Raw genomic sequence first — 20,079 nt, forward strand, 5'->3', positions numbered from 1 at the left:
CAAGCTAACCAGTGACAGAAAAAGATAAGTTTCCTAGGCTTAAATCTTTAGCTAAAGTCAGTTCTCACACCAAATCCTTACCTTTTACATTTTGCTTTTTCTGAATTTTTTGGAACAGTCAGCAACCAAAAGGAGTTGGGAGAGAGGTGATAAGGGAACACATAGGAAGAATCCAGAAAAGGTAAGAAGCAAATAAGGGTTGCGTTAAAGCAACACGACTTTCCTTCTTCAAAGACTTCACTGAAGGCAATTTTATCATCTCTCACATTAACTCTAAAAACTTCTCTATTCACTTTCCTAGAAAAAGGAGGAGTTGCCATTCAGTACATTTTCCACAGAGGCCGGGGAGCAGAATTGCCCCCCGCTTCCTTCCGTTCTCCCTTCCCCTCTGCTCCCCCAAGGGGGCTGCCCATCCAAAAGAGTTTTCAACTTGTGCTCTTTTCAGACCACACAAATCTATCTTCCAGGTATGTCTGTTTCTGCAGTGCTTAATAGCTTATTCAAGATAACAGAAATGGCAGAAAGGCAAAAAAGTTGTAAAGCATGTAAAGGTATCACAGTCAACTTTTTGTGGTGCCAATAATCCTGTACCTACTTCAAATAATTAGTTAAGGAAAAACATCCCTGCTTTGTAAAGTCAGCAGCATCTTCATTCTTTCTGCAGATACTTTGTCATCAAAAAATACAGATAAGGATCCTTCTCCAAGGAAAACTGTTCAATGAACTAGAAACAAAGCATCTGTGAGAACAACAAAAAACACTAGTTTCTTCAAGAAGCTAAGAAAAGTGGCTTTTTCAAAAACTACAGTTATTCTTCCACTCAACACAACTGGACAACAAAACCCCACCGTCACAGGATAACGCAGAAGTCAGTCATTTGACAAGAATGAAACAGGTTCTAAGCATTTTTTTTTTATATAGCAGCAACACATTCAGGAGCTGCAATGCTGGGATGGAAGAGAAAACAGAAGTGATTGCAAGGAAAACAAAGTTTTTAGAGCAAACGCTTAATCACTACATATTACATGATACCCTCAAACAGGCAGATTATCCCATACTTGGTGATACTTTTTGTGCCTTTATTGTTTGAGATGATGCTTCCAGATGGATCACAGTTTCAAAGTACAACAACTTACATTCATATCACCTACACAAGTAGTACAGGTAATAAACCCGTTAGTGAAATGACACAGGCAGTCTCCTTTGGAAAAAAACAAAGTGAAAAAAGGCAAATTGAAAAAAGCCAACCACAACAAGACTAAGGCAAACAACATAAGAGCACAACAGCTGTACCAAGTTTTGTGGACCTCTTGCAAAAATGATTCCTCTCTGTCCTAGATTCTATGTGCCTTAGCCAGGATGATAGTAAGAGTAACTTCCTCATTACAATCACATATCTCACATGCCTGGCTCAGGCCCAAAACTTCCCTTATTCCAAAACTCCCTAATTTTCCATTAGATGCTATGCCAAACTATTTTAAGTGCCTCATGTGAACTGACCTATCTCACACTTTCTGCTAATTTGATAGCACCAAGCAGCTATCTCTAGCTTCACAGCTTTTCTGCCCTTGACTCATGAATCCTTCAACGTGTTTGTTCTCTCATATCTACCTCACAAATCCCCCATCTCTATTCCTTGTTCTTTAGAGCTTCCTCTAACTCAAACCATACAGTCTCCAGCTCTGGATGCTCACAAGTCACCTGGCTCACAGCTTAACTGTCCATCTTACTGAGGGCAAGAAAAGGCCGGGGGGGAGGTGGGGAGCAAGCCCACTCACACTCTCCCTACCCTCCAAATCCCCTCAGCTTCCCACTTCCTTCAGAGTTCACTTTCCTAAACCTACACCAGTCTTGCATCCCACTCCCACTACATTCATCAGTGCCAGGGATGCAAAAATCCAGTCATTTCCAAGCAGAATTAGGAGTTCCAAGGCTTAAGCTACACCGTAAAATAAGGTCCATCTGCAGATAACACTTCAATAACATGGCATGCAAGTTTTTCACTAAAACACTTATTGCAACCTAACTACAGCTTCAAATGCTTTTGGTCAACAGCATAGTTGTACCTGGATTGTATCTGCATAGCCATGTTTTCCCAGTAAAAGTAGCCTCAATGTATTATGTAGGCAATCTTAATTAATTTGTGTGCAGATTGTAAGCAGTAAATTGTATTGGTAAACTAAAAGTGGAGGTGCTTTCCTCCATCTTCTTTTTTTGATGAGTATATTTTAAATAGACCAGGTAATTCACAGAAAGTTCAGACCTGTCACCACTTATTTGAAGCTAACTTTCACATTTCTCAGTCCCAAAACAGAAGATTAAATGCACCCTCTGGTGGTGCACTATCGCACAGTGCTTGCTTTGCACAGCAAGCTTGCAAAGCACAGCAAGCACATGTTTTGACCCCAATCACAAAAAATAATAAGAAGAAAAGAAACCAAGTGATACAAGGGGAAGAAAGTCTGTAGAGAATAGTACTGTTTTAATCTTTTTTGGGGGAGTAAAGCATAAATTTAACATAGATTTAATATTTCTAGAAAGCTTTCAGCGCATTTGCTTTGTTCCTCCTTGATATTCTTTTGGGAAAGGTAGGGAATCGAATCGGAGCATCATCCCAAGCATGCACCTTTCCTCGCCAACCCCAACATGAGGAACCCTAATCCAGGACAATTACTAAAAGTACTTTTGTCTTTCTACCTGGTCTTTCAGACTTCTTTCAGCTTTTCCAAAAGCAGCTGACTTGCCCCGTGATGAGCTTTGAAAAAAACACACCAAACTGATTATTCACAAGAAACAGCAAATACAGAGATTTGGTTAAGGTGGGGAGAGATTTTGCAGGTATTTACATTTTAAAAAGCTGATTTTTATAGACTTAAAACAACACCCTGAAAATGCATAAGACAAAAGAGCATTTTGCTAAATAAATTCTGAAACAGTTCTCTAATTCGATTGCTTTCTAAGGTTTTCTAATACAACAACTCTTTTTAAAAATTCTGTAGCTGACCATAAAAACTCAAATTAACCTAGCAAGTTGCTCAAGGGAATTCAAGACAAATCTTAGATATCATATATACACCAGAGAAAGTACTTCTCACTCTACGAATGCAGTAACGCAAGTAATGCAAGTATTTATAACATATCTCCTAAAAATTCTTACCCCGTCTCTTGGGTGTTACCTGCCAATACCAGGCAGCAACAAAATTAAGACACAAACTAAAGTTTTCTTCCCAAGAAAAGAAAGAAGTTTGGAGGATCCAGTAAAGATCCAGGCTTTCACCTGGGATCCCTTGTTGTTGGGTTTAAACAAGCATCTGAAGTGCTTACATACAAGTCATACTTAATGTTCTGGAATTTCCAGAACACTCTTAATTTTAACCTTATAAAAGTGCAAGGGAATTTAAGCAGTGGTCAAAAAAAGCTAAACTAAAATCTTAGTGTTAAAAAAAAAAAAAAAAAAAAAACAACTTTAAGTTTGCCTCTATACTGCTCTTGTTTGCCCGATACACTCCAAGTTTAAGGACCTTAATCCTTTCACCCTTCAAAAAATAAAAATATTGTCCACACACTTGTGAGGAGATCTCTCCCATCAACAAAGATGACCCATACACAAGGAGAAAAGCTACCAGCAGTGCATGAGGACAAAGCTGAGGGATTACGTGACAGACCTTAACCCATACAAGTCCACGGAAGTAGACAGGCTGCACCCATGGGTGCTGAGCAAGCTGACGAATCAAAGTGATCACTGAGACGGGGGAGAACATCTCCAACAATTGTAAAAGGCCCAATGTAACACTCAAAGAGAGACCAAAATTCTGCGCAAGGAACTAGAAGCCAGTCAGCCTCACACTGGTCACTGCAAAGATCAATGCAGCAAGAATTCTTTTAAGATCAGAAGCACTAGAGTTCCCATGAGTGGAGATGGATGAAAAAGGGTGGATGATTGGGTTCAGAAGTAGCAATTAATGACTCATACCCTCTCTGTAGACCAGTAACAAAAGAGGAGCAGTGCAAACCCATCCTGCTCCCATGCTCTGTTTAGCATCCTTATTAAAGACCTGGACAGGTCACTGCTCAGGTTTGCAGGTGACACTAAAGCATGGGAGTTGGCCATGCCCTTGAGAGCAGGGCTGCAGTCCAGAGGGACCAGTGCAGGCTGGAGGATTTGGATTTGCACAGTTCAGCCTGGACCAACACAAGGACCCATCCCTGGGAAGGCAGAGCCCCTGATAGCAGTCCAGCCTGGGCAGGGAGTGCCTGGAAGCAGCTCTGTGCAAATACCCCAGAGACCCTGGGGGACAGCAACCTGCACAAGACCCTGCAACCCCTGTCTGCAACCTGCAGACAGAGCCCTGGCAGCCACAAAGGCCAAGAGCCTCCCAGTCTGGGTGAGGAGGGCAGAGACAGGAAAGCGAGGCAAGTGAGTGCCCCCCTCAACTCAGTACTTCTTAGACCATACATAGTTACTACATCCTCCAGTTTAGGGCTTCCCAGTACAAGACAGACGATGCCAAACTGCAGCAAGCCCAGGGCAAGGCCACCCGGATGCTCAGGACTGCAGCACCTGCCCTGCAAGGAGAGGCTGAGAGAGCAGGACTCCTTCAGCCTGGATAAGAAAAGGTCTGGGGGTACCTCAGAACAACCTTCCTGTACCTAGGAGATCGAGAAGATGAAGACAGGCTCTGTGCAGCAGTGCAGGGCAACAGGACAAAAAGCAATGGAGATAAGCCAAAACCAGGGGGTTTTAGGCTGGATAACAGAAGCCTGTTTTTCTCCCCAGTGGAGCAGGTTGCCCAGAGCGGCTGTGCAGCAGGGGGTTTAAGATCCAACTGGATAAAGCTCTGAGCCACATGGTCCAACCTCTTAGCTCATGCTGCTTTGAGCAGGAGCTTGGATTAAAGATGTGTTCCTAACCTGTCCCTTTCCCTGTCCTACCCCTTTCAACCTGAAACATCCAATGAATCTGAGTCTAAACTACAGTCAAAAATTCAATGTGCAACCAAGTCCACAAGATTTTACAAGTCCAACCTGTTAGCTAACAGTATCTTTGCAAAACCATCATCACAGAAGAAAATATATAAAAAGTTTGGAAAACTTCAGTTGGATGCATAGGCTTGTATGCTATCATTTTCTATTGGGGAAGGGAAGGAAGGAAACAGGAAGGAGAGACTTTCACAAGTAGTATTGCACTGCCTGCTACATACACTCAGAGCTATGAAGACAATTACACATGTCTTCAAACATAACAGTTTATGTTTGAATAGTTTATGTACATGTGATTTCAGCACATGTTCCAGAACTCAATTCTGCTCACACTGAAGTGTAAAGCACAAGTCAAGAAAATCACAAGTGTATTAATTTAGGTTTAGGTTAAAAAAGTCATTCCTTTATATGTATGCTATTCCATAAATCAGATTTTTAACAGAGTTGGAAAATAAATAAGAAAAACTGCATTCATCTGTAACAGAAAACAGGAAGCAGATGTGCTGCTGGCATGTAGAATGATAACAGAGCACTGGTGTTAGCAAATGAAGCTGCCAAAGCAGCAGAAAGAGGTACATCAACTCAAATAACAATGCCAAACAAGTGAGCGTTTCCTCAAAACACCCAACTCACTAGTAGAATAGTTGTATTTGCTTTAAAAGAGGTGTGCTGTGTGAAACCCTCGTGTCAGGGATTATCAGCAATGGAAGATTCTTGTGCAAGTAAACTGATTAAAACTCCTGTATTGTGCATGAAGTTCTTTGAAAAATGGCATATGAAAGAGCCATTAATCCGTCAATCTCCTTAAGAAGGAGGGTAAGTTCAGAGAAAGTGCAACCAGTTGCAACAGGCATGCTCTACACCAGTCAGATGAAAGGATGCAAGAAAGTTCATAGGATTATGAAAGGCCTGTAAAAGCCACAGAAGTCTATCTCATTTTAAGAGCAAGTGGAAGGGATTGTACAAATTCCAAGTATCCTATGACCCTTAAGAGTAACTTCGAAAACTCTAACAGCTTTTCTGTAACAAATGAGTCCAGTTTGAGAAAGGCTGACAGAAAGTACCAATTCTAATTAGAAGGGGTCATTTGGATCTTTTTTCCCCACTGACACACATTCTAAAATATTCAGAATCACCATTTCCTCTGGTTATGCCACGTTCATCTACAGTATCCCAGAAGCAAAGGAACAGCAAGCAGTGATCAGCCCCACTTGGGAGTCATCAAATTGAGCTTCATCCAAGCTAAGGTACAATACTTACCCTACATCCATCACTACCAAAACCAGACGTTACAGGAAAACTACTACAGGAAGAAGTAAGATTTAACCAGTCTTCCTGATCTCTACATATATATAACCTACCAACACATGGCCTTAGCACTCTACCCAATGACATGTGCAAAAATTGCAAGGAACTGCAAGCAAGAAAGCCTTTCTGTGAGGTATAAGGTATCCATGGTTGTGCAGAGTCTACACGTCGCTGTTCATGTCACACTGCCAGTTATTTAGCCTACACTGAAAGAACCTAAAAAGCTAGCCTCCGTAGAAATTTCTTTTTTGCCAACAGAGGAAAAAGGTCAGTGTTCCAGGTACACAAGCACCTGGAGGACAGGTGCTTATGTGCACAAATATATAAGGGACTATTCCTACAAATTAGTCTAACCGTATAAATAAAAACCTAGAGAGCGAGTCTTCTTTTCCTTTTCTCTTCACCATTTTTCTTCCTTTTCTATTTGATTTTCAGTAAGTTTTCAGGTATGCAAAACAGGTGCTATTCAAAACAACAGCACAGGTGGTGGAAGGGCTTTACATATGGCAATACTGGAATAATAAAGAGCCTCTGGTACCGTAATTAGTAATTACAGAATTCCCTTGCAAAGACTGAAGCCAGGACTTCCCTTCATATTGCCCTGTTGTGCTTTTAACAAAAAAATAATAATAATAAGTCTAACTCCACTTTCACCCTGTTAGCAATAATGCAAAAGCTTTTAATTTCATATCATTATGTAAAAGGATGAAACTGTTTGCCATTAAATACAAATTAGGCAACAGAATGCCAGGATTTGTCATTTCCCCACTATCACCACCATTAAATAAACATAAGAAGCCATGCCCCCCCGCCTTTTTTTTTTTTTTTTTTTTTTTTTAAACAGTATCCTTTTATCTTCCCTTCCCCATCCTGCCTCCCCATCAGAACGAACAGAATCATTAGGGAATGCTACTGGTTTAAGGGAAATTCCATTTGCCTCCTTCCTTCCCCTATCTGTTCCCTTCCCCTCACTCCTCCCTGTAGATCAGATGATTGAAGCACTATATTCTCAACCATAATTTATTACTCTTCCACATCTGCAGAATTGCATCAGGCAAAAACCCTCTGACTGGCTGAGCTACCATGAGCTTCTGTGCACATCCCAGCATGTGTTGATTGCTAGTGAATGCTGGAAACAATTAGGTGTCACTTCAGGATGTCAGGGCACAGAGACCAAACCCAGTTTCCCTCTAGATACACATAAAATTTTGTGAACACTATGCCTTTTTCAAAGCACAACTTTTCCACTACATTTGAACTGGGTGAAAGAGTGAGAATTTTCTGTAATACTTTGTGTACAGTAACTTTTACTCTCTGCTCTCCAGAAATTAATTTCAACATGTACAAAAAAGCCCTCACACTCTCAGAAGATGGACATGTGAAGTTCAAGTTCCAAAAGCACAAGTCATCACCCAGTGTCAAGATTTGCACACAAATGTGCAAAAAAGTGCACAGTCAGTGCCAAAGATTTTTAAATGGCACATTGCACCATGGCATTTTTGGCAATATTTCATTACTTTGATCAATGTGTTGATTTCTAGCCTGGGCTAGAGAACATATTACGCTGGATGGTACCAGAGGACCAACATAGAAGCAGTTGTGTTAAACACTAACTTCAGATTTGAAGTAGCAAAGAAACATCTATGGTAACAATTTTAATTTTCCTTCTATAAATCCTTTGAGAATGAACGCTTTGACTCAGAACAAATTGCAGCAAATTTGTCTGTCATGCAAATCAATTCCAGAATTCTGGAAGAAAATGAGTATGAACCTCAAGTAGCATGTAAAAATATCACAAGATATACACTTTTTTTTTTTTTTTTTTTAACTCAATGCTTTGTTATATAATTAAAGAGATTAAGAGATTGGACATGCAATGAAAATAAAATTCAGCATTTGTGAATTGCCCAGCTATAACAGTCATGACTGCCACAGAAAGGCCACAAAACTGTCAAAGTCTATTTGTAAAAGGATTTCAGAAAAATGCAAATGCTTTTCAAAATAAGCAGTCATGAGATAAAAGGGAAAAGTTTTACGCAGACAAATAATTGGTTAAAGAAGCAGCAAGTAGAGGATAAGAGCACACAGCCAGTTCTTGTAAAGCAGGGAGCTCACTTGTGAAATTCCTCAAGGATTTGCACTGGATCCGATCTGGAAAAAGAGATGAGCCGCAAGCAAGATGCCATAACTTGCTGTTGATATCATGTTGTTCACGCCAGGATCCTGTAAGACTGAGTGGGCAGCAGCATAACAGATGAGATTTAACACAGCTATCTACATGGAGGCAAAACCACAATTCCTGACAAATCCTAATGAGCTGATGGGATTCAAGCTGGCCACTACAGTACACATGATGAGATCTTGCACGATGATGATCCCATGAAAACTGCAACTTAGTGCTTGGTAGTCTTCAGAAAGATAAATCAAGTGTTCAAGACATGGAACATCATCAGACCACTATATAAATCCATGTTCCAACCATATAACTAATATTGTTTAGCATTACTCCTGACAACAAAAAGGAGAGCTGGAAAAGGTCTCTAAAAGAACAACACAGAATATCAAAGTATGAAAGAGTTTGTGTTCCAGAAATAGTGTACATAAGCTTAGATTTTTTTCAGTCTAGAAGGGATCATTCTTGGAAGACTTGGATTTACAAAGCCATAACCAAGTTGCTTAGTGTGCCGATTTCACACTGCAAGTGACCTTACATTGCCTGTTCCAGTACAGAAGAAAAGAGCCATTAAATCAAGCTAACCAGAGGAGCCTTCAAAACGAGCAAAAAGATGGTTCTTCATGTAATTGGTAGATCACCTAAAGAATCCATTGCTGAAACAAAACGTTGATTTCACCTGACTAAACTAGAAAGTTGGATGCACTCAGAGGAAATTCACTGATCTTTAAGTGAATAAACTGCACTCAACTCAAAAAACAAAGCTGAAAACAGCTGGATATAGGGAAAGTATAATTAATTGCTACTGATCCCTAATAATATGACTATTTGTGTTATCTTCAGAAGAAGGTTAAAATAGTACAGAAAACATAAGGTAACACACCAAACAATCATTGAGAGGGGAAAGGAAAAAAGTAGTTAACAGAAGCTAATTCAAACTACCACCACCCATCCTGTGTAGTGAATGACTCACGGGTCCTATGGGGAAAGGGAGAGGGAAAACAAAGCTATACAAGCAACCAAAGACTGCAAAGACAGCACTGTATCGTACATGGAATAGGGAAAGCAAATCAAGCACAAATAAAATTCTTCAGCACACCTCACTATGATAACTTGGCTTTGTGACCACACATTTCTTGTATCTTAAGTATTTAAAATGGCATAGGTACGTTCCCAATGAGCTGGGGCAGTTTGATACACAGGCTTTTGATCAAGAAGGCTACTCACTCCTCAGAATCAACAGAACACATGAGCCTCACCACCTTGTTTGGAAAAAGGCAACTAAGCTGTCAAAAAAAGTGCTTCGAGACAAAGTGACTGACCTTGTCAGTCACTTAATGCAGATGAAGAAGCCCTCATTCACTATGTTTTAACAGACTAGCTGTACCTCACTCCAGGTGCATGAGCATATTTATAAATGTTACCAAGTAAGCTGACACTGTCAGATGTCATCATATTGACACCCAAGTGTTTGTCATCAGTACTGAAACACCACACAGCTCTCTGCCAGTTAAATAACTGCAGCAGTATCAGCCTATCATCTGCATGGACTAGAACCAGAGAGTAATGATTCATTTTCTGTTAAACTGCACTGAGCTTATAGATACACTTACTTGGGTAAGTATACGTGTAAGACAGTGGGGAAAAAAAAAAAAAAGCACTTGAGTTCTTTTCCAGGCTCAGGTTGAGCATTTCCCACTCTCTTTTGCCTGTTTGTCTGGCTCTCACTTGGTTCAGTTGCAATATCCTCTTTTTGTGCCTTATCCTGTTGTCTCAGCGAATCATGCAAGACACCCCAGAGGAAGAGCTATAGGTCCTTCACTCCCAGGCCTGAGCTCAGACCAGCACACCAACAGGTTGCTCAATCTGCACACCGCCTCAGCTCCAAGGAAATTCCCTGTATGTGACGGCAGCGCGAACAGTTCAACCAGAACCTTCAGGAGAGAGCAGCAAGTGCTGAGCAGGGCCAAGTCAGCACACAAACTGCAACATCACAAAAGCCAAGTGCTTTTACAAATAGAAATATTAGGGATATTAAAAAGGGGAGGGGGGCAGGGGTAAAAAGCTAGTTTCCATACCAGTTGCTAGTGCCTGATGGTGGTTCCTACATGAAAATACACAAAGGAGAGTCTAATTGCACATGTATAGGATTATGAAATACCATCTATTAGTTGTAACATTAAATCAGGAGATATAAAATCTTCCCTAAAAACTGTTACTATTCAGTGAAAATAATTTCTAACATTTAATCCTACATACGCTTATTAGTTTGATTCCAGAAACACCTTATAGTATAATGTCCCATAATTTAATTATGTGCAACAAGGAAGCCTAACATAAATTAAAAGAAAAAAAAAACACACTGAAATGTAGCAACTCTTTGACTTTGGAAAAGGTTATCCAGTAGTGTTTGATTTTATCTCATTTGCAAAAATTCTTATTTTTTTCTTTAGTGTCAGCCTAAAAAAATGACACAGAAAAAAAAGTTCAAGTTCCAAATTTTGCAGTGGTCTCTAATGCCAGATATTCTGAGATTTGAAATATATATGCATATGCTACTACCCTAACATTTTGAGAGAAGAGATAGAAGACCACCCCTGTCATGGTTTAGATAAAGGAACAGCAGTTAACTACATCACTATCAATTTTTGGCAATTTCATTCACTTTTTCCAGTGGTGAAAAAAAAATTAAAAACAAGCTTTTCCTAATTATAGCTGTCTGTTCTCCTGAATAATTAAAGCTTTGTCGCTTTCCAGTTTGCACTTTCAAGGATGTTACTCTGACATATTTTAGAGTTTCCCTCAAAAAGAGCAAGATTCTGACCTTCACTCAGGGTCCCCTCATTCAGCATGCCTTCATTTTGCATCATTAAAGCTCAAGACATTCATTTTCTGAGTACAACCTTCTCCTTTAGAAACTAGAGGAGCTATTTTAGTTTTTAATAGCAACACACTCCAGACTGTCATTAGTCAAATGAATTTCACTGGTGTCTAGAAAATCTCTTTCTACTTGCAGTTATATTCAGCTCAATTGATTTAGGGACATAAAGAGCAAGTCAGACCATGTTTTTATAATACTCAAATCAAGGTCATTGATAAGAGCCTACTTCCTGACCCGAATTACAGCATTCAAATATTCTACTGACATTATACTAATATCATAACTTATTTCACTTTTAAGTCTTTTAAGGTTCCATATAGCCACCTATTTAGTGTCTGAAAGGCTATATATCATTTTTAATATTAATTTTTAAGCTAACAATATTAAGTAAGATTTAATGTACACAAAAATCACAATATATCTCCTGAAGGATTTACATTATCCAGGGAACAGCTAACTACCTTTTGCTGGCTCAGACACCAAAACAAGACAGTGAACTTTTAGATTTACAACCAGAAGTTGCAGTTGTTTCTCACTCTCCCAACTGGAAGGAAACAAGTTGCTACAAGTTGTTAGAAATTAGTTAACTAACTATTAGCAATGTCAGCTCTTACTAGACAAGCTGGGAAACTGAGATGATTATTTGAATACAGGTAAGTACAAAAGACCACTTGAATTTGTGGTTTGAGAAATACTGGTATAATTTCTAAGGCAAAAAGCTAACTGTTTCCTTTAAGCCCTCTCAGAATTTCTGGAGCAGACTTGGAAAGACTAAAAAAAAGTTAATTTAAGTTAATTTAGTAACCATACGTTCATTTGAAAGGTAATGGCAGAGGGAAAAAAAAAAAAAAAATCACACAATATCCCAATATCAACCAATACTCCTGGAAACAAGAGGGCAATTATTAGGAAATTTACAGCCTACAATCACTCTCAAATTCAGCATGACTTTTCTTACTATTTTTAAGTGAAACCACACACTGTTAGTGGGAAAAGCCCTGCACATCTAGTAAGCAGACTGCTTTGCAGACTTTGCATGTCACACAGCCTGTCGGCACCCTCTCATTCCAGCGGCGTGCCATCTTCCCACAATCGCTCCGTAGGACGTTTTTGACGGTCAGTCATGCAGCACACAGCGAGCAGCAAGGCAACTGAAGCAGATAGTGAACAACAATACGTGCTAGGAAACAGTCAAATTAGCACTGCACAAGCATCAGCCAAAATAATGACCGGAGCTCAGGCAGAAAAACAGACCGTGTTCAGCTGAGTAATTTGCTTACAACAAGTAGCTTGACTGCTTCTAGTACTAGTTTTCTAAGCAAAGTTTAATTATACCACAGTTTCATAAAACTGAAAAACAGAAAGGATCAGGAGAATACTCAGTGCATTAACTTGCATATCATTACTATTTCCCAAATACTGCTCTAAATCTGACCCAGGCAGTTCGCTCAGGTGCTGCAGCTTCCCAGAGACTGGGTCATATGCTGCAAAAGGAAGTTTGGCAATATCAGGGCACTATCAATGGCCAAGCTCTTCATCCAGGGAGCTGGTTAGGTCAGGTATGTAGTCCACAGTGAGAAAACTACCTCCCAAAACACTTCCGAGCAAGATGCATAAACATTTTAGGTTCCAGAACTGGGTATTCCATAAAACAAAAAGGTGCCCTCCCTTGAAGCCCCTGAATATACACAGAAATGACTGTAAAATGATTTTGGTCCACAGGCAAATGCAGTTTAGCTTGAACATGACAATAGAACTTCTGTTCAGACATCTTCCACAATTCTGTAAGTAGAAAGCAAAGACAATTTAGCTTTGCCAAGCTAGCAGAAAGGGTGATCCTAAGCAGAAAGGATGATCCAAGCTTTGCTCAGCAAGTCTGGTATTTTCACATCAAGGAGGCAGGTGTTACAATTTCTTCGTCTAGTCAAGGCTAGTTTACTTCTGCTGAGACAGCAAGGTCCACTGCAAAAAGAATCACATTAGAAATGAGCAAACCTCTGTAGTTAGCCAACCACAGTATAGCTATAAGAATCATGCCAAGTTTAACTAGAAAGGACTAATGGGTGGAAAAAAAGATTTCAGCAAAGTGTTTCAGAATACAAACTGCTCTACTGATGAAAAGACATCTGAAGAAGATCATACTTGGCACTGAATTAAAAAAAAAAAAAATGTAGCTGGATGACAAAAGAAATTTCCAATACCTAAACACCTAAAAGCACCAAGATATTAACTACAAAAGTCATTGTAACACAAGGCCAAATTCACTGTCAGTGCATTTTAAGTGAAGACACTCCAGAGAATCAAGACTAGCTTGTTTGAACAAGAGATAAAGTTAACACTGATTCAAGCAGATGGAACAGAATTTCTTTCCCATTTTGATACAACAGTATTTCCTAACTCAACTATGACAGCCAATCTCAGGTTTCACTATTTCCTTCAGAAGGTTACATCAACCACGATGTGGTTACCTCCTTGGTAGGAGAGTCTCTCCAAGACAGAGATTAAAGAAAAATGAGGCAGATAACCACTTCCAGTTCTGGCTTCACATTATGCCACTGCCCTCACATTTCTCCTGCGTGATGGCCTCAGAAGGCAATTTCCTGCCGTGATGCTGAAAGTTCACCTTAGAAAAAGTAACTGTACAGAACAGATTCTGAAGACAGCCATACACAGTAAGCAACCAACAGGTAAATTTAAACAAGGAGGGGTAAGAAAAAGTTTTAAAGAGTTTAGGTATGTCACAATACATGGGCCTGCACTTTTGCAGGGACCACTTTCTCTGGCCCAGTGTTACCTGTAGAATAGGAATGCTCTAAGGAAGGACTTATAGCTTTGTTAACTGTATTAGACTGCACGTATAAATTAATGTTGAAAACCAACTTCTTGCTCAGCCCTTTAGAGTAGCTTTCAAAAATTTGATCTCAAAACAACTATTTCTTTTTTTCCAATAGCACCAAATTAAGAAAATATATATATCAGAGCCAGACACATTTATTAGATTTTTCAGTTCAGGAAAGCTTTATATATGGCCTATATGCATATATGCACATACATAAGCACATACGGCCTGGTGTTACCTTAGACAGAATAAGTATGCAGTGTAAGAATTGCAACCTGGTTTCACATAACAGAGTATACTTCATAGTTAAATATAATCACTAATTTGAAATGAAACGTAACATTTCTACCTTGGCACTTTCCCCCTGCTTCATAAGGGTATGAATCCTTTCAAGCACTGCCCGGAAGCTAATGAAAGAGCTTTTTCTAAAAGGAAACTAGATTTCTCAACATACAAGAAACTGTGAGAAAGCTCCAACAAAATAAGCTTGTATTGAATTATTATTTATATCTACATCCTGTTTAGCCAGTTTGGAAAAATAGTTTAGTTCATGTTTTGTAGACCCTTTGTGTAAAGCTTTGAAAAGACTTTTGCTAAAAGAGGGAGGGCCCCAGGACTTATATCCTCCAATTCACACTGTGTGGCAACTCAGAACCTTCAACCTGGATTTCCTAAACAAAAATAAAGCCGTCCTTATAATTTCCTCATGAACTTTAAACAAAGAAATATAAATAAATATGAAGGTGACGTTGAACCGTGAGGAAAAAAATTGTTATTGTTTATAGTTCTGTAAGTGCACTGACATATTTTGACTAAGATAACAACAAAAAGGTCATGCTCACAGGGCTTTGCATGTGTTTCCAAGAATCATACATTGAAAAAGGTAGGGCTGGACTGAGAAAGAGTTAAGTCTTTTCTGGTTTAACTTACAGCAGCACTGCCCTGAAACACAACTGAGCTTTGACTGCAACTTGGATACCTACCCACACTGACGAAAGGTGTTAGGCCACCTTGAAAAGGTTTGGCTTACACTCAGATGCTGCTAATCCTCAGGCTGGTTGTGCAAGGGAAGTATAGGCTTTCATTCTGCCTTACAAGATGTTCTAGCACATGCACACATGGTCTCTCAAGACAAACTAAACTGAGAAAACGCTTGATATTGTCACTTTTGAGCTCAAACTAAGCTAATCACACAAGTTACCCTTCAGTGAGCACATGTGCCTCCCTTTTATACACAATTCTGAGCATATATGCAGTTGGGTTCTTGTGAAGAGGAAGAAAGGAAAGTCCACGCAAAGTGCAGCAGTAGATGAAGAGCACAAATGGAGACTCCTTTCCTATACTGAGCAAGGGGGAAAAGGAGCAGCTGGCATGGAAATAAACTAACCAGCTAAATCAAGCACCGACTTAGTCATACTTCTTGAAACTTCAAGACATCAAGCTATTAAGGCTACTACCACTTCCATTTCCTATCACATTCTGAGAACTCTGGATACGATGACAAAAGGAGCACTAAGCATTTTTATAGCAGAGGTGATACTCCAGATACCAACACTCTAGGTGCAGAGTCTGTATTTCCCTACTAGGGCAGCACCTTTCAGGTCCCCGACACCACTGCTTTAATTTACATGTATGGCTGCATGACCAAGTACAAGGCAACACACCGGAATAGCCCTGTGTTTCACCAGGAGAAATATGATCTTTAAGTATCATTGCTATACTGTATTCCTACTGATGACCAGTAAAACAAGTTGATTCTGGCAGGTCAGAGAAAACACATCCCTCAATAAACAGTATTTGCTCAAAAAAAAAAAAAAAAAAAAAAAAAAAAAAAAAAAAAAAAAAAACCACTTAAAAAGATTTTACTAGTTTTTACAATTGCCTCAGTTTCACTATCACTGTAAAATGTGTTTACCTTTTCTAAACCCCAGTTTTTCAGTACACATTCTTTTTTGAGGCTTTTTTAAAGTGAGTGACATTTCAGTCCAAGAATTTCATGTTTTCTTTCATGATTACAGACACGCTTCTACCTAAAAGCAACAAAATTTTAAATAACAACCTGCTTGAATTACCAGATAATTATCTCACTTGACACCATGCTCCTGTCCAATTTATCTTCATCTTAAGAAGAGATGCCATTCAAAATTAAAGATCACACAAGGCATAAAAGTTGATTATACAACAACACATTTAATCTCTATTTTAATTCTAGTGAACAGGAACAAGCCCCAAACCATAAGTAAGTTACAAGTATTACATTTAAAAAATGGTCAGCAGAAACTTATTTCATTAATGGATTTTCTCTATTTGTTTTTACTACTTGAAGCATTAATTCCACACACAATACTATTATTGGAATTAAAACAGCTACATATTTTTTTCTTCTCCTGAAAAGCTTGCTGTTGCTTCTCTTTGCTCATCTTCACTCCACTTCTGGTTGGTTGTTTGTCTTTTCTTTAAGCAAGGAAATTAACATTAACTTTCCAGTAAAATACAGTCCTCAAATATTAATTCCCCCACATAAAGTAGTTAGGATCTTATTGCATATAGGCATTTTCAAGACAGGAATTTCTAATCCAGCTGCAAAACCTCATCTCTCCTAAAACATGCTGAACCAGCTGGTGTCTCAATGACAACAGTGAAAATCATATTCTTTGACAATTGACATTTGACTCTCTTCATCTCACAGGAAGAACCCAAAACACAGTAAGGGAAGTTGAAAGACTGTCTTTCAAGAAAAATTTGCATTTAAACTTTTAAAAGATTATTTCTACTACTTCAAAATCAATAAATAAGTAGGAATATGTCATTAAATCATAAACTAATAAAAAGATGCTATTTCATAAACTAACATTTATTACTAACTTTCATGAAATAAAATTTTGAAGGACAGAAAGAACCACCTGAAGAAGCATGTGAAGCATATCTAAAAATTAACACAAGATTTTTAGCAGAAAGTCCTAAACAACTACATATATTTCACCACCCATGACTTGTAGTTGAAAGTTTTCACTCTTTCTATCAAGATAATCAGAATCTGCCTATTACATCAGTTTTGTAGCTTCCAGCAAAATCAACACAAACACGCAAGTATCCATTAATTCATCTATTTCACAATCTTTAAAACACCCATTTAATTAGTTGGTTTAAATACACACCCTCTTTTCACTGCCTCTAATTTACTCATAGAGTTACTCATAGAGTAACAGTGTTACTGAAAGCTGAAGCCAAATATAATTATAATTTTGATAACCATTGGGATAAACTTGTCCCTCAAACTACACACCTAACTATTCTTTATGATAAAAGCTTGCCCTTGGAATTACTCATATTTTCACAGTACCTCATGGCGTTCTGATGGTTTTGCCCAATTCTGTATGACCTATAGTTACTGAAGGCATGTTTTTCATTTATTACATGAACATAAAAGAAGTGGTGGTGATGGTGGGTGGGAGCTTCTTCAATTGGAATATAGATTTCTAAAAGTTATGAGAAACTACCAGTAGAGTGTTTTTTGGATAGACTCCAAAGCAAATAACAGAGAAGAGAAAGTTATAAGACTAGAGATTACCGAAAACAGAAATTTGCAAATAACAATAAGTAGAAAAGCAGCCACCTTACGTTTGAAATCTGTGCTGTTTACTCTTTCATATACATCTATACAATAAATCGATAAATTCATTTTATATGTAACAAACATCTGAATCATTCGGATGTAAAACTCCAAGTACCATAAGCATATAAATGCTTATACACTAAAAAATGAATTAACCTGACCCTCTCTAGTCTTCTACTGACTTACAAATCCAACATGGTAGATTGCCTTGAATCAAGTGATAAGAGTCCTAGAGCTAATGGTCAGTCACTGGCTTTTGCTGTTATGCACATGACTCTGCATACAAATTTCCAGGTCCTCAATAGCAACTTCTTTGTTGTTAAATCAGAAATAGAATGAGTTTTCTCTGGATGAGATCATAGCAAACAGCTGTAAGTGCACACATCTATAAATAATGCAAAAAGTTATCAGGTCTAGCAGGTTTCAAAGCAATTGCTGTTCTCTATTGCTCTTAACCAGGGACCATCCAGCAACAGAGGCACGCATGACACTTTCATTCAAAGCAAGTGCTGGCTCATAACAGGTCTCTTGAGAAAGAGAGAGAAGAAAGAAAAAAATGTTTCACAGCTTCATCCAGGGTTTTAGGAGCACACCAGCATATTAATGTTATTTCTATGGCCCAATGAACACAGACGTTCACATTGGTTGGACTAGTTCTAAGAGTCTTTCCAGGCACCATACATAGGAGATTATATATTCCATAAATGCTCTTCATCAAAGAATTTAATGTGTTCAGCATGAAAACAGTGGACGGAATGATCCTCGTTTCAGTAGGCAATTAGGCAAAAGAACAAACTGTGTATAGAAGAGTAGGGCTAGCTGAGCACAGAAAGAGATTGCCAGAAAAGATTAGAGAAAGTGCTATTTATTCCCCCCCTCACTTTCAGAGACTGTGGTGGGAGCTGGTCTGGGCATACCTCATTCTGCTTCAGGGCCAGAGATGAACTAGATGACTCTCACTCCTTTCAGCCCTATTTGTTATAACTTTGTGTGAACATGAAAAACAATAATTTGTGAATCAAGGCAGGCTCCCTGCTCCTAAGGCTACTTATATCTTACTAATCCATGTAATGAAACACGCATTCCCAACAGCAACGTATTAATCCATTATTTCAGCCTACAAAGCTTTCCTCAATTAAGCACTCCTTTAAAAAGGGAGGCATTTGAACCTCGACAAACCCAAAGCAGTCACTGAAAAAACATATGTAGAAAGACTGTTTTTGTACCCAAGTAATTCTTGCAAAGCTGCAAACAAGAACGTAGCAAGCTTTTCAAACAAAGAATCAGTTTTCAGTATAAAATACAAATATACTTGTCATGAAGTAAGAAAAATTAACCTAAGAGCTCAGGAATAAAAGCCCTGTGCTTAAACAGCACTACATAAACCTACAGTATCTCAGATTGAGCATTTAATACCACACTTTATATACATATTTTTGCATGTATATAAATATATATGCATGTATATAAATACTCACATATATACATACAAGCTAAGTTCCAACTCTACATTTGCTATGCACTCCCTCTATGGAATTCTTTTCCCTTGCTAAGGGCAGAAGACTCTCTGGCAGCAGTTGTTATGGTAAGTAGGCAATACTCAAGCTGAAATACAACAGATTTTAGCAAAAAGATTGTATCAGTAAAGGGAACGGTGTTCAACAACACAAAAGCCTGAATGTTGATAAATGCAGACTTACTACAGTTGGCACCTACAGAAAAAGTGGTTACTAAGATCAGAACTGTGTGTCAAAACGGGACATTAGCTCAGCTGGTAAACACCTATGCCACCTACAGAAATTACAGCCTGAAAGAGGGCAGAAAAGTATTATTCAACAGCAAAAAATACTAACAACTCCCTTTGTCAGAGAAGAGCTTCCTAATATAACACAGTATTTCAAAAATCCTTAACTCCTACAAACAAGCCAATCTTTCTCAATCTCACACTAAAATTCCCAAACAAATCTGCAGTTGCAACATATTTTTGCAACATAATTATACACTAATCTCAACAGTAAAAATGGCATATGGCTAATTAAATGTCAGATTTCAAGTACACAGATGTCAACAAATTGAGTGCATGTAGCAGGCTATTATGCGAGGCACCATGATTCATAACTATTAGACTCTTCTAAACCTTGTCTAGAACTTGCTTATGGCATAATCAGCAAATTGCTTGCACTTTACACCTGTTTACATTGCTATAAAGCTCTTATTTCATCATGTAGTTTGAAAGTTGAGCCACTAACTGCAAGATTTAGGAATGCAGACCAGCAAAATAA

At 38.6% G+C, this 20,079-nt stretch overlaps 2 protein-coding genes across 4 annotated transcripts in view; both read right to left on the reverse strand.

The window, feature by feature from the left end:
- LOC104569860 (ARF like GTPase 15) overlaps positions 1–20,079 on the reverse strand; it is a 205,163-nt gene that overhangs the window by 164,868 nt on the left and 20,216 nt on the right. The window lies entirely within an intron of this gene.
- The window catches only part of ESM1 (endothelial cell specific molecule 1), a 242,738-nt gene continuing 230,758 nt past the window's right edge, over positions 8,100–20,079 (reverse strand). Inside the window, exon 4 of the transcript XR_015913784.1 lies at positions 8,100–8,123. The gene's annotated coding sequence lies outside the window, so the exon portion shown is untranslated. The remainder of the gene's footprint in view (positions 8,124–20,079) is intronic.

This window comes from Tinamus guttatus, unplaced genomic scaffold, assembly GCF_059628265.1.
Source record: "Tinamus guttatus ecotype Peru unplaced genomic scaffold, ASM5962826v1 Tinamus_guttatus_pri_ptg000444l, whole genome shotgun sequence".
Taxonomy (NCBI): Eukaryota; Metazoa; Chordata; class Aves; order Tinamiformes; family Tinamidae; genus Tinamus; species Tinamus guttatus.